This window comes from Haliotis asinina, unplaced genomic scaffold (genome assembly GCF_037392515.1).
Source record: "Haliotis asinina isolate JCU_RB_2024 unplaced genomic scaffold, JCU_Hal_asi_v2 scaffold_24, whole genome shotgun sequence".
NCBI classification, from domain to species: Eukaryota; Metazoa; Mollusca; class Gastropoda; order Lepetellida; family Haliotidae; genus Haliotis; species Haliotis asinina.
The window spans coordinates 1-25,898 of NW_027133896.1; the positions used below are offsets into that span (position 1 = coordinate 1).

The 25,898-nt window shown below is 42.6% G+C and overlaps 1 pseudogene; it reads left to right on the forward strand.

Annotated features, from left to right (window-relative positions):
• Window positions 1-1,340: 1,340 nt before the first annotated feature.
• On the forward strand, window positions 1,341-25,516 carry LOC137269987 (transmembrane channel-like protein 3; annotated as a pseudogene).
• Window positions 25,517-25,898: the final 382 nt, after the last annotated feature.

A 25,898-nucleotide genomic window follows, 5' to 3' on the forward strand; every position in this document is an offset into this window, starting at 1 on the left:
CGAATCCACGTCATAGACCTGCATGCTCTCTGGCTTTCCGTCCACAAGGGTGGCAGAGGGGTAGCACAATGGTTAAAGTGTTTGCTCATCAAACTGAGGACACGTTCGATTCCCTTTGAGGGCACAATGTGTGAAGCCCATTTCTGGCGTCTCCGGTTGTGATATTGCTGGAATGTTGCTGAAAGCGGCTTAAAACCATACTCACTCCACCAACCACTTACTCACAAATTAAGCTTATACGCACTGACACAACAGAAACACTGCTCAAAACCGCGTTAAACCTAACTCACTCACATGCCCTGATTTACTCTTGTTTACTCATAGTAACACAGTCACACTTATTTCGCTAACAGGCCGAAAGAAGTCTTCACCCAAAACCAGGAGCACAAGCTCTTGAATAGACGCATCGCAGTTTGCAAACACACCGTTGAGTAAACATTGTTCAGTGTGTCACCCTTTTGTTTGCTTTCATCACTCCCATAATGAAGTCAGTCGAGTCTGTTGGAGTTGATTCCTCTTGATGGGGATGACATTAAAGCTATGTTTAACCCAACCCTTACACAATAACAGGGGAAATGAGGATATCCTGGACTAGTGATAAGGTGCACCTGCCTACAGGTAACGAGGATGCTTTAGATGGCGAGACCAATCCTCTCTGACGTGTTCAAAAACGTACCGATTAATTCCAATGTAACTCGCAAAGGATTACGCATAACATATAGATTCAGTGGAACGCACATCATAATCAAAACATCATACCAACTCGGTGAGGTTTTTGCCATGTTTTGTCCTAATGATAAAAAAGTTGTTGAACTAACTATCATTAGAATATTTGCACAGTTCACTGTTTATTACGAGGGAGGAGTGCAGAGAAAGGCACAGCCAGGTGTTCGAGAAGCACGGGCACAAGTGCCGAGAAAGTTATTCATTAACCTCTGCTGTGCTGTCTCCACGCTTTCTCGCACACCTGGCTGTCCCTTTATCTGCACTCCTCCCTCGTAACCAATAGTGAACTGTGTCAATATTTTAATGATAGTTTGTTAAACAACTGTTTCATTTTAAGGAAAGATATTCTGCAAAAACGTCACAGAGTTGGTATTATGTTCTGATTATGTACGCCTACACCCGTACAGTTTATACGTGTTTACGCAGTGTGGGTCAGATTGCATAGTAACTGCTTGTGCTTTGCAGCCGGGTTTTCTGTGTCGTAGTTAAACAAGTACCTGTAGCTGGAAAATAACATATCTCGAGCCTAAAACTTGGTTTCGGCGCCTGGGTTATGCACAGTAATATATGTTTTATTTGTAGTCGGCTCCAATCAGCTGAGCAAGTCAACCACAATGGAGATGAGTGTGGAGACGCACCCTCTGACTCGCTCCCCAACCAGCGTCAGTGTCTACAACAGTGTCAGCAACACCGCCTTCAGCGACAACATCACCCGGGAAGGTACCCCAACACCCGTTCTTTGCTGTTGGACTCACTGTTGGACTCTACTGAGGGACACCTCTTTCTGATAAATAACTGAATGACACTCTTTTTGATAAATGATACATAATCTTGTTGACGGAACACCTTTTGATAAATGACAAATGAACACTCTTTTGGACAAATCATACACTATATGATGAACGGAACTCTTTTTTTATATGACTAAATGACCTCATTTTGATCGATAGTTCATCAAAGATGAACGGCACATTTTTTTATATATGACTGAATGGTACAGAGACTGTTTTTTTTAGATATAGTGTAACCCTCAAACATCTCTAATACACCAGGCAACACTCAAACACTGGGGAGATGTCGTGTTACCCTCAAACATCTCTAATACACCAGGCAACACTCAAACACTGGGGAGATGTCGCGTTACCCTCAAACATCTCTAATACATTAGGCAACACTCAAACACTGGGGAGATGTCGTGTTACCCTCAAACATCTCTAATACACCAGGCAACACTCAAACACTGGGGAGATGTCGTGTTACCCTCAAACATCTCTAATACATTAGGCAACACTCAAACACTGGGGAGATGTCGTGTTACCCTCAAACATCTCTAATACATTAGGCAACACTCAAACACTGGGGAGATGTCGTGTTACCCTCAAACATCTCCAATACATTAGGCACCAGTCACACATTGGGGATATATGATGTGACCCTCAAACACCAGGCGCCATTCAAACATCTTCGCCCTGCAAATACAGTATCTCGTAATATCACTAAACTACGCCCCCATATTGAAAGCTCTAAAACCTACAGGAAACAAAGAATAAGGGTCTAGCGAGACATCATGTGCCCCTTGGAGTGCTCTTTCATCTCACTGAAATGAGATGGACTTTCTGTGCCCACCGGGACGAGGGGTAGTTAACTGGTTAAAGCGTTCGTTCGTCTTGCCGAAGACCCGGGTTCGATTCCCCACACGTGCACAATGTGTGAAGCCCATTTCTGTTGCCTCTCGACTTAATGTTGCGGGAATATTGCTAAAAGCGGTGCAAAACCATACTCACTCATTCACTATGAGTTCCAGATGACCCCCAGGTCAGCTACCAACCCTCCCCTGAGCCCCGACACCGACAGGAACGCAAGACCTTGGATGAGGTCATTTACCGCATTCGCTATTCCCACGAAAAACAAAGGTAGATCTTTTCTCTCAGCTGCCTGAATGTTAAGTAACTTTATACCTTCTGAGCTTCCTTAAACTTTTTCGAGTTCTTCGCTGAAACTAAATCCAGCTAAAACCTCGAGCGAATGAGCCGACAAGAGTCACCTTTGTGTGAAACACAAAAATCTGGGTTACAACTGGTCCTCAGCAACCCATGCTTGTCTTAAAGTGCGAATAACGGGATCGGGTGGTCAGACGCGCTGACTTGTTTAACACATGTCTTCATATCTCAAGTGCATTTTGGAACCGATGACATGTGTCAACCAAGTCAGCGAGCCTGACCATCCGTTAGTTGCCTCTTACGACAAGTATGGTCGCCTTTTATGTCAAGCATGGGTTGCTGAGGGTCTATTCTACCCCGGACCTTCACGGCTGTGTACTTGAGGACGACGTGGGAGACAGAAGTTCCTAGCTGTACAACTGATGTATTTTGACTGCATCTGGTAATAAACAAAAACAGTTCCAGCCTATTTCTGTAAACCAGTGAAAATGGTCGATAAACACTTACGGGACAATCCAGTGACATTCTTCACAATGTAAAGACCTAGCTGTCAATCAGAGGTGAAGGTTGCGTCCCTTAGTTGTGCCAGGATCCTCTGACAGTCGTTTCAAATCAACAATTCGTCCCATTCATGATCCTTGAATTTTAGCAATATGTCCATGGTCGTGCATGGGCTTTTCTCCCGCATCACCAGATGAGATAACCTACTGACAGCGCATAAAGCAACATAAACTCATTCACTCACTCACTGATGGCAGCTTCGACTGGTCGAACGACATCGAGGCGGTGAATTCAGGGGAGATGGATGCAAGGGGATCGGTACATCAGGACTTCCTCAACAAGCTGCGAGAACAGCCCCTCCATATTCAGCAGAAACTAAGGCTATCCAGGTATTAACACACGTCTCCACAACAGATGCTTTCTACTTGTTGGGAAAAGCCTTCAAATGGTAATCTTGGGCGGTCTGGTAGCCTGGTGGTTAAATCGTTGGCTTGTCACGGCAAGAGCCGGGTTTGAATCCCCAAATGAATACAATGTATGAAGTCTATTTCTGGTGTCCCCCGTCGTGATATTGCTGGAATATTGCTCAAAAGGGCGAAAGTCCACACTCACTCAGCTGGAAAACCACAGACAGGCAAGTACCCTTCTTCAGTGAACCAAGTTCTGTGCATAGTCAACTTCTTTATTGCAGTGTGTGACGTCACTTCATCACTTGCTTGATAACGGTGTTAGTACCTACATCAAAACGTTGCACCCATTGCAAGAAAGAAGTTGACTACCCATAGACCTTGGTTTTCCTTCACCTATACAACTTCTAAAATGCTTTTCAAAGAGGAACTTTTTTCAGTGTACCACATACAGGCAGTTGTCTTAAGTTCTGTTGGAAACCAAACATAGTCAAGTACTTTCCGCCACAGAACCACCATGCAGAGATTTCAACAAGAATATACAATTAAACCCTGACAGTGAAAGACAACTTAACAACGCAATTCAAACCTCACACCTTCATTTCATCAATATTTTGATCTACACACCTATATGTGCTATTTTAAACAATAATGGCATGGGTTTTTTTTCCAAAAAATGATAACATTTTTTCTGTCCCCATCTACAGATATCTCAGAGACAATCTTGATGCAGATTCCATGTACACAAGCTTTAAAAGCCGATCAAAGAAATCACGGGTAAGAATACAAATAACTTAATAACAAGTTTTAGAGACATAAAGTGATTGATAATCAGTGATGACGTCACTGTTCTCTGTAAGGACAAACATGCCCCCTTCCACCGGCATTATCTGCAACTTATATGATGTTTTATGACGCACCTGTTTGTGGAAACCACGAGATAATTCGGTCCTGTAGATGTTGCGACATTGAAATGTATCTTCATTCATGTGTTTTAGGCTGCAAGGATCTACGGGGACTTTGGAATCGGATTTTGGAGAAAGAACATAACTAAAATTTCTGGTAGGTAGAACAGATCCTGACATACATGACATACATTCAAAAAATAAAGCATGTGTTTTATGCGCATGTACCAGGGACTGGCGAAGATTCTGATCCCCAACTAATTGTCGTAAGAGTCATACAGTAAATGTAGTTTTACGCCGCACTCGGCAATATTTCAGTTATATATACCAGCAATATTCCAATTAATGATCGAATCTGCATTATCTTGAACATAATGACCATTCACAGATTTAAGGGCTGTCAATCTGAAACACTATAATGATACAGTTGCTGTCACAGCTTAAGAACCAGACGGGCTCATCGCTTCACTTTGCGAACACATTTTATCAAGGCTCTTTGAAAGAGATTTATCAAAAAACCCAAACAAACAAAAAAGAACATTCTCATCATACAGCCGGAATTCTACAATCGACTCAATGTTTCAGCAGAAATTCTTTATAAAAGTTGAAAGGGTTTAGTCGCTTTTATGTTATGATATCTGTTTCCAAAACTAATTCATGAAATGTTTGCTCCCCTCGCAGCCTACCACGGCAGCAACGTCGCCTCCTACTTTCTCTTCCTGAGGTTCCTCACCTACCTCAACATAATCATTGCCCTGCTTCTCCTCGCTTTCATCAGTATGCCACAGGTAGGCAAATTCTTTTTCAGTTTCAACGGGTTAGGCAAATGCTGTCATCATGGTACCACAGGTACAAACAGGCAGACCCTACCTCAGTATGCCATATGTAGGCTTGCACGTCAGTATTCAGGTAGAAACACGTTTTCGTCAGTCTTCAGCTGTAAGGTCCATGCCTTCATTAATATACCAAACCAGACACTAGGACTGTAATGATGGATTGTTAGTGTTGAGTCTCCGATAGCAATTAATTGATGCTAGAAATGAAAAACCATCGATGCACTGATAGTATGTGTGACTATCGATAGTGTAGTAACTGACTTCCGTTGACAAATATTTGTGTTGTACTTTTACTTTCTTATTGCTCACCCCTGGAAGATACTGCAGTGTAATATTTTTACGGCAATATTAGTTTAGTGTAATATTTTTACGGCAACATCAGTTTAGTGTAATATTTTTACTGCAATATTACACTAGTGTAATACCGCTAGATGTATGACGTCATAAGGGTTCAGAGTTATGACGTCACAATGCTAATGCCGCTATCGCAGTAGTACTGGACCATGTTTGACTCGAGGAAAAGAGGGAGTCTTCACACTGTAGCCTCAGTTTCTGTCAGTTTGTGTTGGATGTAATAAACACAATAGTAAACTCGCTTCTGTGAAAGACCATTCTCGCTTTCGCTCGTTTGATAAAAAAATCATTCACTCGTTTAATAAATATGGTATAACACGGAAGGCCGTTTGTTTGAGTGCAGGTGCAGACTTGAAGCTTCATTGAGTTTACGTTTCATCTGCTTAGGTGACGTTTCTGTCAGGTATTAAAAGAGACAAACTACTTCAACTAGTTTTTATTTCAAATAAACTGTACTTTCATTTGGAAAGACTTCAAGTGAGACAATTCAAGGAGTAAAAACTACCACTATCGCAGTAGCATGCTGTAATAGACTATCGTCATAGCTGTTATCCCCTCAATAGTCACCCCTTCTAGATACCTGTTAGGTAAACACTATCACTAATCACCAGTGTACCAGAGGTGGGTAATGAGTATGCCACAGGTAGATTACGTTTTCGCAAGTCTTCTGAACGAACATAGAAAGGTCAGTATAAAAATCACAGAATATACAATTCAATCTTTACAAGTTACCTCAGATCTGTGCAATATAGATCACCATTATTCTGGAATATATCCCAGGTAGCGTCTGTTTCAGATTCTGTCAGGGGATGCAACTATCCCAGGCGACGTGGTGGGATATTTTGTACGTATATCATACATAGTTGATAAATGCATAGTTTATTGCCCTGCGTGAAGATCCTGGGTAGAATTGGTCTTTAGCAACCCATACTTGTCGTAAAAGGCGGGATCAGGTGATCAGGCTCGCTGACTTCGTCGATACGTCATCGTGACATAATTGCGCATGATATTGGTCACTCGATTGCTCACCCAGGCTCAGTTATTTACATAATATTTGAATATCGTTGAGATATTACTGAGTGCAACAAACAACAAGCAAAACAAATCATTCCTGTGTGCCAGATCGCCGGATGATCAGGGCCGGTTGCACAAACCTATCTTAAGCCTATGTTAAATCTTTGGATGTGTGATCAGCTATGCGTCAAGGTGGCATAGTGGAACAGAGCCCTGGTATTGTTCAGATACCACCTACAATAACATAGTAATTTGTTGTGGCACAGTGCGCGCTCACCTTTTAAACAACACAGTTGCAACTTTTGTTTTGTTGCATAGAGAAACGTTTCGGTGTATGTTCTTACACTACGATGAAGCTAAAAGCAATGACGAGTAAATAGTTATTCTTAAATCGTATACTTCATTGCCGGCAAACCATCGTCTAGAATGCCGATAATGTTTAAGGCTCGGAGGCTATGTATTCACGTAGGATACAATTGTGATTGCTGACAGTTTCTTCTGGAATAATTCTTTTTTTTTTTGTTTGCTAAAATCTCAGATGCACACGGATATTGACAGACTTACAACCGCACTACCTATTTGTTCATCAGGAAGGGTTTTACCAAAGGAGCAACTTCAGAATGAAAAAAAGGTCATTCTGAATAGCTTTACCAAAACCGAACAAAATTGTTAAAATATTTATAGAGACTGTGTGTCGTGAGAAAACAATTGTATGACGTTTTGAATGTCGCGTGTTTTGACAGGGTGAGCTTTCCACAAGCGTGATGTTCTACGGGGCGTACAGCAACACAACATGGGGGTACTATGAACGACCAATGGCGTACTTCCTCACCTGGGGTTCGGTCAACCTGCTGTCTTTTATTGTCATAATTCTCAGGTAAAACTATTTTGTTCATGTTGTCAAGGTGATAGAAATGCGGTTGTTAAACTGCGTGTTTGTTTAAAATGAAACAGGTTTTGTTTGAGTCGTACAAATTTTAACCTATAATTCCTGTCAGCCCATGGTTTAACTTAAAACATTTTAAGAGCACTTTTACATCACAGGAATATTGTCTTACTGGATTGTGGTTCTGGAAAGAGTTTGGGGGATTTGGTTACGAAACCAGCTGTTAAAAAAGTGCACATCCAGTAGACAGCCATTGAATGACCAAGCAGAACCAGGGCATTCTCTGTTTGAATAGCGCAACACCAATGCCAGGAAAAGTACATTTTTGTGTACCTTGTCTTTTACCCCAACAAAATCTGTTTCCGAAAAAGCGAGGTCTTCTCTGGGCTCTACATATTATGTTTTCCCAAAGTGTTAAACGTTTGCGGTGTGCATCTCTACGGGCCATCCAGTTGACAGCTAACATGTGCCGAAGCGGTGTAGGTCCGGTTACTCGGTTAGAACTGGTCTACCGGGATCGGGTGATTAGGCTCGCTGCCGTGGTTGACACATCATCGTAATCCTATTGTGTAGGTCCTGCTCTTGATCACTGGATTGTCTGGTCCAGACTCGATTAAGTATCGGCCGCCGCCATCTAATTCGAAAACTGCTGAATGTGGAGTGAAGCAACAAGCAAACAAATGTTGACACACCTCACTCATGCTTTAGATAGTCTGAACGCATAGTTCTGACTTCCTGATGCTGTTGTATTGAGTTATTTTATGGTAAGACAAGGTTCCACCTCCAGCATGCTGTTTCGGTTCCGGAGAACCAAACACAGCAGCTCTGACGAGGAGATGACGTACACCTGGCGTCTCTTTACGTCATGGGACTACTCCGTGTATGAGAAGCAGGGAGCCAGTGACCGGAAGGAAGCCATTAAAACGGAAATGCTGGTAAGGGGAAGTAACTCTAAACGAGTGCCAAAAGGACTCGCTGAACACAGGACAATGCTATTTCTATTATGTTGTATGAATTGCCTGGATTGAGTGATCATTAACTGTATGCTTCTTTTTGTTATGTACATATTGACATTGAAAAATGTCACACCTCATATTTTCGTATCTTCACAAAGTCAAGAAAGCATTAGACATTTAGCCGTCACATGTGTCAATACGTCAGACAGGCATAGTTTTTACTGTGTGATTGAATTTTGCTTGAGGTGACCAAGCAAATTTTCTTGATGCAAGAAAGAGCACACGGTCCCTTCAAATCCCAATTAAAACTGCGGCCAGTGAGTGAGTGAGTGAGTTAAGATTTTAAGTTACATCGTCAACATTTCAGCCATCGTGAGTAACTCAAGATATATTTGTAATAATTAATAATAATTAATTTGTAATAATTAAAGGTACATTCGCCGCCAGGCTTACTTTTGCTTTTGCGCATAGAAAACACAAAGGATGGTCAGAGAATAGAATAGCAGAATTTTCACTCCTTCATAGCGGTTTAAGCACTTGAAATTGATACGAGGCACATAAAGTAACTGTGCATACAAAAAATAAAAATCTAAATTAATCAAACCTGTGTAGACACATAATGATTTAAACTCAGAGGCTACTGACATGTATTCAACATGCAACATGCATGCACGTGCCGCGTTCCGTGACGTCAGTGGTTTCGTCCTTGAGAGGTGGAATACGTTGCTGCACGTGCATTCCGTGAAAGAGATACAGAGCAAATGAATGCCACATAATACTATCACTTTAGAATGTTCAATTTCCGCCATTTGCGATCGTTCAAAATATTAAACGGCTACTGAAACGCAAAGCATGCCAAGGCTAGCGTCTGCACAACGTCAAGAAGCCATTCGGATGGTCCATGGGAGAATGTCTCAACGACAAGTGGTTGCACATTTCCTCTGCCACCGGAACACACCATTTCTGCACTGGTGAGACGCTACCAGAACACAAAAGACGTCGTCCATCGGCAACGTTCTGGACGTCCACGTGCAACGATGCCAAGACAGGACAGATGGATAAGGGTGACCCACCTTCCCCACAGGCTTCAGACTTCGCCGAATTCACCCCCAACACAGTTCGACAACGTATACGTCATCACGGGATCAGACCAGGACGTCCCGCCATACGACCTACGTCAACAACGGCATCGACAAGCTCGCCGAATGTGGTACTGAAATCATGTCCACAGACCCTGATTTTGGTGTAGAAATGTTGTTTTTACAGATGAGTCCAGGTATAACATTTCCCATTAACGCGTGGGAGAACAGGCGTGTGTCTTGGAGAGGAATGGATGTGGTTCCGTGATGGTCTGGGGTGGGATAACAGCACGCCCTTTGGTAATTGTTCAGGGCAACCTTACTGGTGTGGGCTACAGGGATAAGATTCGTCGACCTGTGGCAATTTCTTTTCTGCAAAGTCATAGCCCTGCGTCAACATTCCAACGGGACAGTGCCCGCCCTCTTGCAACACCACAACGTTGACTTAATGCCTTGGCCTGCAAATTCTCCGGATCTCTCTCCGATAGAACATGTTTTGGACGAGATGGATCTTCATCATCCGCCAGATAACGTCCTTGACCTTGCAACAGAACTTGAGAGGATCTGTCGTGACATGTTTGATAGGTTCTATGCGTCGTCGATGCACTGCTGTTCTTAATGCCGATGGTGGACATACCCGTTACTGAGCTTGTGACATGATCGTTTGACCCGTGCCCCGCTTGTGGACTAGTGACGTCATTGTGCTTGACTTTTCAATTGAAATGCTCCCGGATTGTTATGCTCTCATGATCCTTCCATTACAGTTTATATGTACCTTTGACATTGTTATCGTACTTATCACCTGGGAAAATATTTTGACAGTGCACAGTTTCTTTATGTGACTAGTATATTTCCTTGCACTCGTAGTGATGAGTAAGCGTATTATATCAACATAATCAACTGATTTTAGGAACTTGTGCGGGAAGACAGAGGGAAGAACAAAAGAAAACAACGTGGGCTATGCTCAAGGTAATGATGACTGTGATATCTGATGCTGCTTGGTAGTGTTGATGATGTTGCTGGTCATGCTGCCGTTGATGAGTGATGGTCTGTTGATGATGCTGATAAACACATGTCCTGTAAGGCATTTGTGCATTTTCCACAGACTGTACTGAAATACCGTCAACAACTGTGGTACCCTAAGTGAATTTGCAAATGCAGTCTCTGTACATTCGGTATGCCCCCGTGAACATTCGTGACCGACTCGTGTTATTCCGGGACAAACCGAATAGCAAGACGGTTCTTCTCGGAGGTTACGGAAAGAGGCGAGTGGAGAGGAATGCCCCCTTGAAGCGGCTGGAATAGGTCATGAGGAAACCATGTTTGATGCAAGTGAGTGAGTTAGGTTTGGTTGTTGGGTGTTAGTTGATTTTTACGCCGCGTTTTGCATTATTTCTGCAATATCACAGTGGCTTACAGCTGAAATGGGCTCCACACATTATACCGATGTGGAGAATCAAACCCGAGTCTTCAGTGTGACGAACGACCGCTCTACCTACTAGGCTACCTCTCGGCCCTAACTGATGAAAGGCGACTAACAAAAGAAACATGTCAGTGCTTGTTAATATTAATGTAGAGAATGAAAACACATTATGTACAACATTTTCGTCCCCGCTGGCGAAGGTGTATGTTGGTGATACTGAGGGTGGTGGTGAATCTGTTGGTGATGGCGGTGTTGGGAGGCAGTGGCTACCTCATCTTCCTTGTGGCCAACATCAAAGAGACGCCGATACCCTTACCAGATTTCTTCAGCGATTTCCTGGATAGATACGAGGTAAGTGGGATCGGTGGCCACTCAAGAGAACACTTCTTGGTCACGGAACCACAGGCTGATAGAGTGAGCATGGACCTCATGCTGACATTGTACGCCACATGCTTGTTTCCTAAAGGGTTATCCAGCGACTTACATCCTCCGAAGCCAGGGGTATATTTCAAGAACATGTAATCAGAGTTTGTCCGTTGGTTTGTTGTTTAACGCCGCACTGTGTAGATCGATGATCATGATGTTTATCACTGGATAGTCCAGTGCACACTCGAGTATTCACAGTCCACCGCCATATAGCTGAGATATTCCTGAGTCCGGTGTGGAATAACAAACAAACAGAACGATTAAGATGATCTTAAAACTGAATTCAGATATTATGCATTAATATACCACCCCCAAAAAAGAAACGCAGAGGCGATTTGTACTTTTCAAAATCTATAAATTACCTATTGTGATGAAACAATCGTGCTAATCTGTAACAAACGCGTTGATAACATGATTTTACACAATTGCACATGTAAAAATCTATGTTACCTGAAAATGTTGATTTTGATGAGATTTCTTACAAAGACTGGAAAGTCATCGCCGCAACGCAACAGAAATCCGGCACCTTCCAGTTGAAACTGTGCACCAAAGAGCAGTCACTGTTTGGCAATAAAACTCCAGATTACTTTCAGAAAATAGCATTCGGTTTGAAGGAGTTTCAAGGTGAAATCAATACGTCACGCCTTGACTCTGCGACACGCAACATCGCGATTGAAAGAATGCATGCTGGAGATTACCAATCTTCTGTGCGAGGAGTTTGAATGTTAGTCTGAGCAAGATATCATGACTTGCAGCTCGCTGCAACTAACAAATGACCGCCCCTGTAGTGGCAGACCTCGAGTTGCCCAAGATCGGTACATCCGGGTACTACAATTGCGTGACAATTTGTGGACGAATTATACATGTTTGAAAATACAACATATTCGTAACAAATGTCTCGTCTATGCGTTTCTTTTTCCGGATAGTATATTTCTTATGATTGCACTTGTGTATTGCAGCTGCCCCTAGTGGTTGCAGGTCTGAAGTTGATTGTTCCTCTTGTGTTCAGCCAGTTGATCAGGTTGGAACAGTGGCACCCAAGAACGGAGTTGAAACTGACCCTGGGCAGGTAAAAGGGCATATCCAACATTAAGTTTGATGATTTGATGATGGTTAGAATGGGTCTTCTGCAACCAGTGCTTGTTGTCTGTGAAGACCCGTCTGGGAATCTGTCTTCAGTATCCATGATCTTAGTTAGATCGGATCGGATGATTTAGGCTTGTTGAGCGAGATATTCTCTGGGATTGACCAAAGTGTACATGACGTCGGTTTTCGACCCATACTCTTGGCATTTCGTGACAAAGCTGAAACAGGTGAAAAAGCGGTGAAGATCCGGGTTAGAATTGATCTTCAGTAACCTATGTTTGTCGTAAGAGGTGACTAACGGGATCGAGTTATCAGGCTCGCTGACTTGGTTCAGACATGTCAGAGTATCCCAGTTGTGTAGATCGATGCTCATGCATTTGACCGCTGGTTTTTCTGGATTATTTACAAACCGCTGCCATAAAGCTGGAACATGTGCTGAGTGTTGCGTAAAACAACAGTCAATGATTGTCCAAAGCGACTGAGGGGCCAAACTTGGGAACTTGGCTGAAGTAGGAAAAATTGTGGATGCCCGTACCGTACTCCGTCACTTCATAATCTTTTATCGTCAACAGGACGACGTTGTTCTACATCGCCAGCCTCATCGTCTTTGTCGTGTCACTGTATGACGTCACAACCGAATGTATTGCCGACACTGCAAACTCCACCACAGAGCAGGTAATCTGTATGTCATGCTAAGAGTCTGTATGTCATGCTAAGAGTCTGTATGTCATGCTGAGGCACCGGTAGTCCTAAATGCATGAAATAGACAGCCCTCCCGAAACTCTTCAAGGTATCCCAGCAGGTTCCTCCAATGCGCCATCTGGTGACGCTGACTAATTTAGCGAGGTACTAGTGCCACCTTAAGATGCTGTAGGGGCTTGTGGTTGCTTGCTCGTCACGCAGAAGACCCGCGTTCGATTCTCCTCATGGCCACAATGTGCAAAGCCTATTCTAGTGTACCCACTATGATATTGCTGGAATATTGCTGAAAGCGGCTCCCTCACCGTTGATTCATCCAGGGTATAGTGGATATTTATCAGAACGCATACCCTGGAGATATCGAGGATGTCATGTGCCTAAATAACGATAAAACAGATTTAGTCAGCTTTACATCTCGAAGGTTAATGTGGCACATCACAAGAAGTCCTGAAAGTTTCGATTTGAATGTAACTTTAGAGGCTAAGTGTTCATGGCAAACATTGATCACTGTTTTCATGTGTTACTGTGTTTGTTTCCAAAGAGAAACGCCTCGGAGTTCTGTTGCTGGGAAAACGAGGTTGGAGAGCAAGTGTTTAAAGTGCTTATCCTCGATCTGGGCCTCGTCCTCGTTGTGGGACTCATATTTGACGTTCTTCGAGCTGTTATTGTGAAGTCTTGTGGCCGCTTAAAGGTATTTTCAATTTCATATGTACTATGCATCATCTCACCAACATCGTCTCACCCAAACATGTGTACCGTGCCAGGACATCGTCTCACCCATAGATATCTACTGTGCCAGAACATCGTCTCACTCATAGATATCTACTGTGCCAGAACATCGTCTCACCCACATTGGTGTACTATGGTAGGACATCGTCTCACTCACGTAGGTGTACTATGCCAGGACATCCTCTCACCCACATATGTGTACTATGGTAGGACATCATCTCACCCACATTGGTGTACTATGCCAGGACATCGTCTCACCCACATTGGTGTACTATGCCAGGACATCGTCTCACTGACATATGTGTACTATGCCAGGACATCGTCTCACTCACATATGTGTACTATGCCAGGACATCGTCTCACTGACATATGTGTACTATGCCAGGACATCATCTCACCCACATATGTGTACTATGCCAGGACATCGTCTCACCCACATTGGTGTACTATGGTAGGACATCATCTCACCCACATATGTGTACTATGCCAGGACATCGTCTCACTCACATATGTGTACTATGCCAGGACATCGTCTCACTCACATATGTGTACTATGCTAGGACATCGTCTCACCCACATATGTGTACTATGCCAGGACATCGTCTCACTCACATATGTGTACTATGCCAGGACATCGTCTCACTCACATATGTGTACTATGCTAGGACATCGTCTCACTCACATATGTGTACTATGGTAGGACATCATCTCACCCACATATGTGTACTATGCCAGGACATCGTCTCACTCACATATGTGTACTATGCTAGGACATCGTCTCACCCACATTGGTGTACTATGGTAGGACATCATCTCACCCACATATGTGTACTATGCCAGGACATCGTCTCACTCACATATGTGTACTATGCCAGGACATCATCTCACTCACATATGTGTACTATGCCAGGACATCGTCTCACTGACATATGTGTATTATGCTAGGACATCGTCTCACTCACATATGTGTACTATGCCAGGACATCATCTCACTCACATATGTGTACTATGCCAGGACATCGTCTCACTCACATAAGTGTACTATGCCAGGACATCGTCTCACTGACATATGTGTACTATGCTAGGACATCGTCTCACTCACATATGTGTACTATGCCAGGACATCATCTCACTCACATATGTGTACTATGCCAGGACATCGTCTCACTCACATATGTGTACTATGCCAGGACATCGTCTCACTCACATATGTGTACTATGCTAGGACATCGTCTCACCCACATATGTGTACTATGCCAGGACATCGTCTCACTCACATATGTGTACTATGCCAGGACATCGTCTCACTCACATATGTGTACTATGCTAGGACATCGTCTCACTCACATATGTGTACTATGGTAGGACATCATCTCACCCACATATGTGTACTATGCCAGGACATCGTCTCACCCACATTGGTGTACTATGGTAGGACATCATCTCACCCACATATGTGTACTATGCCAGGACATCGTCTCACTCACATATGTGTACTATGCCAGGACATCATCTCACTCACATATGTGTACTATGCCAGGACATCGTCTCACTGACATATGTGTACTATGCTAGGACATCGTCTCACCCACATATGTGTACTATGCCAGGACATCATCTCACTCACATATGTGTACTATGCCAGGACATCGTCTCACTCACATAAGTGTACTATGCCAGGACATCGTCTCACCCACATATGTGTACTATGCTAGGACATCGTCTCTCTCACATATGTGTACTATGGTAGAACATCGTCTCACTCACATATGTGTACTATGCTAGGACATCGTCTCCCCCACATAATTATGCGTACTATGCTGGGACATCGTCTCAGCACCTATGCTATACAGGGACCCCATGTCTGCTCTATACGAGGACACCCTTTCAAGCCGTGCCTGCTCTATACGTGGACATTCTTTCAACCTCATGTCTACACAGCACGAAGACACCTTTCAACCTCATGCCTACACAGCATGAAGACACCTTTCAACCCCATGTCTACACAGCACGAAGACACCTTTCAACCCATGTCTGCTTTACACAAGGACACCCGTTAAAACACGTCTGCACCGCTTGAGGACACCCTTTTCAACCCCGTTTCTGCACATCACGAAGACACCCTTTCAACCACACGTCTGCAGAGCATGCAGATACCCTTTCAACCACATGTGTGTAGAGCATGAATAACACCATTTCAATCTATATCTGCACAGAACGAAGACACCCTTTCAATCTATGCCTGCACAGCGCGAGGACATCCTTTACCACTTAATAGTAATTGTGTTTTCTTTGTGTTGTACAGTATCGCGAGATGGACGTAGCTTCTGGGGTGTTAGATCTCACCTATGGTCAAGCACTGGTCTGGCTCGGTCTCTACTTCTGTCCATTCCTGGCACTGGCGGGCGTTGTCAAACTTGTCATCCTCTTTTACTTCCAATATGTCATTGCCCGCACGTGCTACGTGGCGCCAAGAAAAGTGTTCCGAGCCTCGAGATCCGGGAACTTCTACATGTTTATTCTACTTCTCAACCTCTTCTTCGCTCTCTTTCCCCTGGGATACGCCGTCATAGAGTGAGTCCAGAAATATATTACCCATGGTTGTTACATTTGCGTAGATTGATGCTCATGCTGTTTGTCACTGGATTGTCTGGACCAGTGCTGATTAATTACAAACCGCCGTCACATAGCTTGAACATTACTTTAGTGCAGCTTTAAATAACAAACCAAAGAACATCTGTGGACCTACCATTTCTGGATTGGAGTGTCCTTAGATGTATACTGCCACTGGGTACTTTTAGGGACCATGTAATGTTGAAGGACGTTGAATTACACTCATGCAAGCACAGCTTTTCAGATTAATTTGAAATACATACGATTATGCATAATTTGAATAATTTCAAACATGACTTACATAATATTTACGTCAAAATATGAAACCACTGCTAGGTTGAATTGAGTGAGTGAGTTCAGTTTTACTCCGCACTCATAAATTTTACAGCTTTATTGTAAATAATCAAGTCTAGACCAAACAATCCAGTGATCAACATCATGAGCTTCGAGCTGTGCAGTTTCGAACTGATGACATATGTCAACCATGCCAGCGACTCTGAAAAAAAAACAACAAAAGCAACCCCCACAAAACAATTTGCGTTCTCCGTCCACCTTTGTACATGTATATCAAAATTGGCAGCAAAACTGTCCTAAACATCTGATCCTCAGGCCAGAAGGGTGTGGCAACCGACATTCATCGGATCCCACTTGATCCGGATGTCAAAGTGTTCTAACTTCGGATCCGAATTTTATCCTTTATGAACGGGATGCTCAAATGTTTCGTAAATTCGGATACCACGGAAATCCGAAATTAACGCGCCCGAGACACTTTCAAGACAAAGCTACTGTGACTATTATTAACCGCAGTTAACGCGGATCCGAAAGTAATATCAAATTGCAAGTTACGTTGTACATGTGCAGTTTACTTGTCATTCTCTTCCCGCAGAGGTTACGAACGTCTGTTCTAATACGGCCATATTTCGCGGTTCTTGTAAAATCCCCTAGCGGCAACAAATGGCAGCAGATTTATCTACGATGTGACAAGTAACCCACTGTGGGAAGAGAATGTTTACTCGTACACAAAAACACAAAGTTTTATTTATGTTTTTATATGAAGAACGGATATGTTATAGTGGTATTTTGCACATGCACGTCAAACTGATTTCTCCAAGGTCATGGTTCTCGACCTCTTCTTTTCCTCAAAGTGGTCTCAGACCTTCCAAACTTCGGGCATTCCGCTCACACAAAGCACTCACGCCATGATAATATTAGCGGCGTTAAACCCAACTACCCCACTCACTTATTTTGCAGACTTCAGCCATCCGATGACTGCGGTCCGTTTCAGCTGGAGCGACATGTTTATGACGTCATCGCCTCACGCGTGGGAAACCTCCCTGATTGGCTACACGACGCTCTGGATTACATTGCAACACCCTCTGTCGTTATCGCCGTCATAATATTCCTGCTGTGAGTTACACTCATAATATTGGTTACGATAGCAACCAACCGTAAACATTCGGATTATAACGGGTCTTCAGAAACCAATGCTTAACTTGAGCGGTGATCGGTGATCGGTGATCGGTGGTATGGTCCACAGACATGGTTGATCCATGTAATAATAGCATTCTGGTTGCGAGGTCGGTGGGGTAGCCTAGTGGTTAAAGAGTTCACTCGCCACGCTGAAGACCCTGGTTCGATTCCACATGGTTAAAATGTGTAAAAAGTCCATAGATGATGTCCCCGGCTGTGATAATGCGAAAGTCTTGCTGAAGTCGGCGGAAAACTAAATTCACTCCATTTGCAAGATCGATCCTGATGATGTCAATCACTGTATTGCCCGATACAGACTTCACTCACAGCCCGTCCTTAATGCTGGAATAATGTCGAGTGTGTCGCTAACCAACAAAAAACACCATAAAACAGGCAATAAACGTTACGGAAATTTTGACGAATGTACGATTTGAAATTTATCGCTTTTTGCACCAAACGAATAACACGCTTGTAGCTTCACATCTAGAATTGTTTTTATCATCAATAGAAGTCTGGGTATACAACTGATTCTATAAGTCTATGGCGACGTGTTTTTATCATCAATAGAAGTCTGGGTATACAACTGATTCTATAAGTCTATGGCGACGTGTTTTTATCATCAATAGAAGTCTGGGTATACAACTGATTCTATAAGTCTATGGCGACGTGTTTTTATCATCAATAGAAGTCTGGGTATACAACTGATTCTATAAGTCTATGGCGACGTGTTTTTATCATCGGTAGAAGTCTGGGTATACAACTGATTCTATAAGTCTATGGCGACGTGTTTTTATCATCAATAGAAGTCTGGGTATACAACTGATTCTATAAGTCTATGGCGACGTGTTTTTATCATCGGTAGAAGTCTGGGTATACAACTGATTCTATAAGTCTATGGCGACGTGTTTTTATCATCGGTAGAAGTCTGGGTATACAACTGATTCTATAAGTCTATGGCGACGTGTTTTTATCATCAATAGAAGTCTGGGTATACAACTGATTCTATAAGTCTATGGCGACGTGTTTTTATCATCGGTAGAAGTCTGGGTATACAACTGATTCTATAAGTCTATGGCGACGTGTTTTTATCATCAATAGAAGTCTGGGTATACAACTGATTCTATAAGTCTATGGTGACGTGTGGTAGCCAAGGGGTTAAGGCGTTCGCTCGTCATTCCAAAGACATGGGTTAGATTCCCCAGATGGGTACAATCACCCATTTTTGTTGCAAAATAGTCCATAAAAGTTGCGCAAAGAAGCAGTCTGTCGTATGTTTGATCAAATGGTAGAAAGCTCTCTAACAGTGTTGCTGGTATAAAAGATCAAATCTCGCCAGGGATTCCTTTAGTGACCTCAGTTGAAGTTATTGAACACAACGAAACAAAACTTTAGTGTCATATTTTCTATGTTCACGGTGTCAGTCTCTCGACTGTCTACTCTGATTCACGTCACAGACGTCGGTTGCCACCATGCAGCACGTGGTCCTGGTCTCACCCCGTCATCGATTTTGTATCACCGAAGTTGTCCCGATGTAGTCTTTTGTTCACTCTCGTATATCTTGCAAGTGGATGGCTCATGAATTACAGGACAACCAGTTCTTGTGAGAAACAAAGACAACATCGACATCTCTGTTCCCGACCGTTTAAAATTCGAAATGTAAACATCACTTGTTTATTGCTCGTTTTTTAAAAATAATCCACCGTCGATGGTACATGAGTTTAACAAAGAAGTACATACAAAATGTACAAGATGACTAAATGATAGTCAATAAAAGTGTTTACAAACAATCTTAATGAATTTCGATACATTTTTAAGCGTAGATATTTGACATGGAACAACTTGACGGAATTTTGACGAATTTGGCCAGGAACAATATGGTTCTTTAATCTATGATTTATTTGTGTCTGCAAAATAACTACATTTAAATAAATTGTTAAATTCATATCCAATCAAATGTGTATCACATAAGTTACAAAATCTTTCTTCTCTTGTGGTGTTTTGCCATATCCCAGCTTCTGTGGGAAACTTATGCTCGCATGTCCTAAATTAATATCTGGGAGAAGTAGATGTTCTTCGAATTTTGAGAGCGCTTCAGAATCTTCTTTAGAGGAATCATATTGCTCATCCATGTTTGTAAAAAATTGTCTTTTAAGACTGATTCAACACTGGAAATGATTCAAGTTGTCACAACCATCAGGCAATCCACACTTACCGAGAATATGTTTGAGAAATGGATATTTGATGTTTTGTTTTGCTTAGTAATATATTGAAGAATGAAAGCTGCTATTTTGTTTTTTGGATGTGAGACTGTCAATTTACACAAATACGAAATTAGTCATTTCGAAATTTGGAGCTTAATAGGTTCCCTGTACATCATGAAATTAGGTGTGTTATACCATAAACCTGTCGCTAATTTTAGACAGTTTCGATTTACTCTATCATGTCAGTCTTTCATGTCCCCATATTTCACATCCATACATCAATATTGGTTCTACTAATCTATCAAATGCAGAAAGGAGCAGGTCTAGTGACAATTTACCGCGCTTCAATAGTGCTACCTTGGTATGTAGGTCAGCGTATTCACGTGGTACATTGGTAGTTCCTCGGTCAATATACGTCCATATGAACAGGTATTAACCTCCGGAAAATCTTTAATTGCATGCAAGCGTCATATACATTACGGTAATACCGTTATACAACGTTCATTGGATTAGCTTATTGCATCGAGAACATTGACCCTGGTGCGCCAACAACTTACTTTGACCGAGGCTGTCTGTACTGTTTATACTGACTCCGAGCCGACCAGTACTTGTTGTACACATTAATACCAAGGGCCAGACAGGGACCAACGAGTACCATATTTCAACTTAGGGCGGGATACTTGAACCGCTACACCTCAGAGGCGGCTTCACCAAGAAAGAAAGCGGGCGGGAAAAATTGGCGATAAAGATTTTATTCACTGATTGAAATTTTCATAATAAGATCACTTGGCGAGTCTTGAAAATATGAAGATCGAATCGTTTTCATTCGGAATTAAAGAAAATGTATGTAAAGAAAGATCAAACTGGTCATGAGTTCAAAGGTAAAAAAATATATATATATACTTTTTTATCAAACCAGGGCATATATTTCCACACTGAGAGAAGAAAACGTTGTGTTTGTTCCCGTTGGAATGAACATTGAGACAGCGATGGATATGAGAAACACAGAAGAAAATTACTGACAGTCTCATAAGTGACACCGAAAAGAACTCATCAACGACCTAATTTGCACCAGGTTGCGTCTTACATGGCGTCATGCCTTGAATCAAATGAAATACTGTTCATGGCGCAAAACCATCTTCTCTCACTCAATGTCAGGCTGAAACTTATCTTTCAAAATACATATTTACCACCAAAAATACAAATCCCCCTTTCTGCCGATCCCCATAAAATAATAGAGCCTAGATAATCTTTGGTTTCCCAAAACCTGATGCTATCAGGACTTACGTTGAATTAAACGTTGGTAAATATCTTATACCTGGATGACAGACTTAATCAGTGTAAGACTGAAATGGAAAAGAAACGTCGCCGGAGACTGTGTAGACGTCCAATATCTTCATGTTGAACTAGCCCTAGTTGCTGTGTTCAGAAAACAAGTGAACCATTGCCATTCGAGCCGGCAATTTATGTCTGAATGCATGCATGATGCATGATGCAGGTGCATCTCGATTTCAGTGTACGAACTCTTCCCTTTCCATTAACAAAAACATTTCTCACCTCAATCTCAAGTGATATTCAACTGGGCAAAACAGACTATATGACCACGATTCATGACTTCCTCAAACTCGACTTCCAGTCTATATTTAAAAAATAGCATAAAATACTCCATTGATGCTACAATATTACGACGTTTCTTTTGTCCTTCAGTATATATCGGTTCTCTAATGTGCGGTAGGTTATCCGTCAAATGCCGTTACTGACACTAATACTTACTTACCTACTTAGCCCCGATTCCCCTCGTGGGACACAGGCCGTATTCTCCAGATCTCCCCGTCCTGGGCTTTCCACTCCGGCTGGTGCCAGATGAATCCTGTTTTCTTTTTATCACCATCGAAGGCGCGTCGTAGGTATTTTTCGGCCTGCTCCCCCTTTTCCCCCTGAGTATACCATGTTAGCTTAAATACTGTTAACTCATGATCTAATACCACCTGTCCTGATTGACACCTGGTTTATCCAAATTCTGTCGACCCGGACACTTGCTTCTGACTCAACATAAAACGTTCAGGACTTTAATATTGAATTGACAGGTTTGATTTTACGCTGCTTTTGGTAATATGCCGGTAAAACATGACAGGGGACACCAGAAATGGGCTCATCTACCGTTCACAAACCAAATGGGTTTGCTCACTGCCGTGCACCGCCTACTTCTCGTAAACGTGTTCTCTGCGCCGGTCCCACTTATTCTTGTTTGCAGTAATATAAGACATTTATACACGCACTTTTCCTTCAGACTCCTTCTCTTCTACTACATGGCGCGGTCCTCGTCTTATAAAGAGGTTGGCAAGCAGCTCAGGAAACAGCTGACTATGGTAAGTACATGCCACTTCAGGATTATGTCGTCATCCACCCTTCGTGTTATAGCGAGAGGTCTGGGTCACAATTGTTTTCCATTGTTGACTGTGATGATAGCAGTAAAATTATAATTGCAAATAAAGTATCTGTGTAGGGTGACACTAGAAATTCTTGAATGATAAGTCTTGGACTTAAGGGGTGAATCTCCCAACAATATTCAGTTCCAGCATCCGCATGCTTCGTCGAGTCTTCTAAAGAGCTATGTTTCTCTTCAAATTCAAAAGAAATGTATCATAACATCCAGTCTAAGTAAACTTTGACTCAGTTTTATTCGTTACACTCCACCACTGAGTCCAACAAACCCGACTAGAAGGTCGTGTCAGGTAACCTTTGAGCGACCTATGACCGTCCAATCAAACGCGAGACGGTTAATTAGATTTAACCAATCAGATAACAGCTACTATTTAGGGATCGGAGGGGCTTTCAAAATATTCAGGTCACTGACACAGATCTCTCCACAAACAAAAATCTGCATATAACCGTTATTTGACCTGCAGTATATACGCTTTGGGGTTTCTGTTGACATGGTTACCATTAGCTAATATTTCCGAAAGCTAAACACTATTTTCAGCGACTGTTTACTCACCGTTGTCATCGTTGTACGTACGTCGTGTGCATCACCCGGAATCGAGCATACGCTAATTAGCATTCGGAATCGTTTGGGTGCGAACCTTTTTGAGATAAAAGTTCAAAAAGTATGTGCGAATGTCCACTTTCGCGATTTGGTAAGCTGCGTTCTTATAGGTCAATCTCAAGGGTTACCTGACGCGACCTCCCGTAAGGTTTTGTTGGACTCAGTGGTGGAGTGTAACGAAACGTTCAGATTTTAAACAGACCACATCTTTGTATATTATCACACTAGATCCTAAAGAGTAGAATTCTTGTGGCATAATTTTGACATCTTCGGATAATGAACCTGTCTAGGTTAATATGTGCACAGTTCAGTTCAGATGAAGTCCTGTTGTAGAAAATGGCGTCGACGCACTCACTTTGTCGGGCGTGATTCTAAACCATTGTGTTTCATGAGAAACATCTGGTTTGCAGGAAAGAACGGTGGAGAAAAAGAGGATCTTTCTAAAAGCAAGGGCTCTTCAAGGTAAATGGTAAACAAGAATTGTGCATCATGGTAAACTGTCAATGGTGCAGGGTTATGTAGTCCCACGTAACTTCCATACTTCCATAGTTAAGAAAAAAAAAAAAAACAGCGGTCGTTTTCACAGGGGCCGGAGGCCTAATATTACTCCAGTATTGTAAGTTTTTCAGATACCGGAACCCTACTAATTTGCCAGTATTGCAAGTATTTCAGGGACCGGAACCCGACTGTTGTGCCAGTATTGCAAGTTTTTCAGGGACCGGAACCCTACCAATGTGCCAGTATTGCAAGTTTTTTTTATCAACTGAATGTTGCTGAACGCCGCAACCCGCAATAGTATTCCCCACAACATTCCCATGGCACGTGACAATACAGACCATATCAAAGACCCATAAAGATCCTCATTAGAATTGGTCTTCGCGACTGTGATGAGAGGCGACTGACGCGTTCGAGTTTACAGGTTGAAACTTGGGACCATGATCATGCTAATCACTGGATTGTCTGGTCCGGACTCAATTATATACAGACCACCGCCATAGACCTGTAACATTTTGTTAAACAAACAAAATAAAACATCAGCCAGTGAGTGAAAACACGTCCGCCGCCATTGGGGCTAGATGGTCGCCATCTAAATATAAGTGTGTGTGAGTTTAGTCAGCGGGCCTGACCACCCGATCCTGCAAGTCGCCTCCCATGACAAGCATAGTCACCTTTTGTGGCATGCATGGGATGCTGAGGACGTAATCTACCCCGGATCTTCATGGGTCCATCTAACAAAAACACTCGCTGACCTTGTTCACACACGTCATCGAAACTCAATGATCGATGCTCATGCTGTTAATCACCGGATTGTCTTATGCTTCCTTATTTACTAACCAACGTCTTGCATGTCGATCAAACCTCTTGCCTCTCACATAAAACTTGCAACCTTTATAAAACTGCAGTCTGCAGATGCACGAACGAAAAATGCACACACTTCTGACAAACATGATACGATAAATAACCAATGTACAAGATACTGGTGTATGGTATTGCATGACGCTCACTCAAGCATACAACTATCCATCTGGACAACTTCAAGCGGTGCCTTTAAAAACCTTATAAAGGTTTCAAGTACATCTAACAACATTTTATGAATCCCAAATATAACATGTTTCATTTGACCATTTTATACGAGACATTGTGCATTCACGGCTTTCTGCCTTTGGAACCGTGCCAATTTACTCTTATCATGGGGGTACACAAACTGTGCAGTTGTCCGACTTCCGGTTTACGTGAGACTGGAACATAGCAAAACCAATTTGCTTGGGCAGGGTCGTAGTCTGACTTTTCTTGGTGGGCGGTGGACAGTTCCTACGTTAATAGAGCGTTATGTCAATACTTTGAAGCAGAAAATGTAATCTGTAAGAAAATGCTAAGGAAGCAGTTGCCCCGCTGCCCCCTGGTCTACCTGCCCTGTTGATGTTGACAGATACTTTGCATAATAATAAAACATAAAACAGCTGCATTTGTATCATTTTCTGGCTGAGGCCGACTACCTTTTGGGGCGACCCTCGCATGCTGTTTATAATTACGTAAGTGCATATAACATCTCACCTAATGACAGTTAGTATCAGTTAGCCTGATACATGTCTCTTAATCTAATGATACATATTGTGCTGTTGCATTTAATACCGTCTATTTTCTTCACAGGCCGTTCCCTATCAAGACCGTCAGATGCTGCAAGCGTTTCGAGCGTGTTTACTGACACAACCCCATAATTCACCTGTGAGTGAACTTAAATTAATGCCCAGTAGACGTGTCTGCATCGTCTGGTCTGGTCGGAAAGCGAGTTGAGTAGTTGAAAATCATGGCGAATCAGGTCACAGGATTGTTGCACGACTAAGGGAGGTAACTCGTCTGTGTGATAATGATAAAACAGAAGACAACAAAGGAAAGCCAAAGTGAACTACGATGAGTGAGTGAGTTTTTCGCTTTCAGCAATATTCCAGCAATGTCACGGCGGGGGACACCAGGATCGGGCTTCACACATTGTGCCCATGTGGGAATCGAACTCGGGTCTTCGGCGTTACGATGGAAATGATGTGAAATTTCTTCTATATGATCCAGGACAGTGACCACGTGATTACTTCAGAATAAACC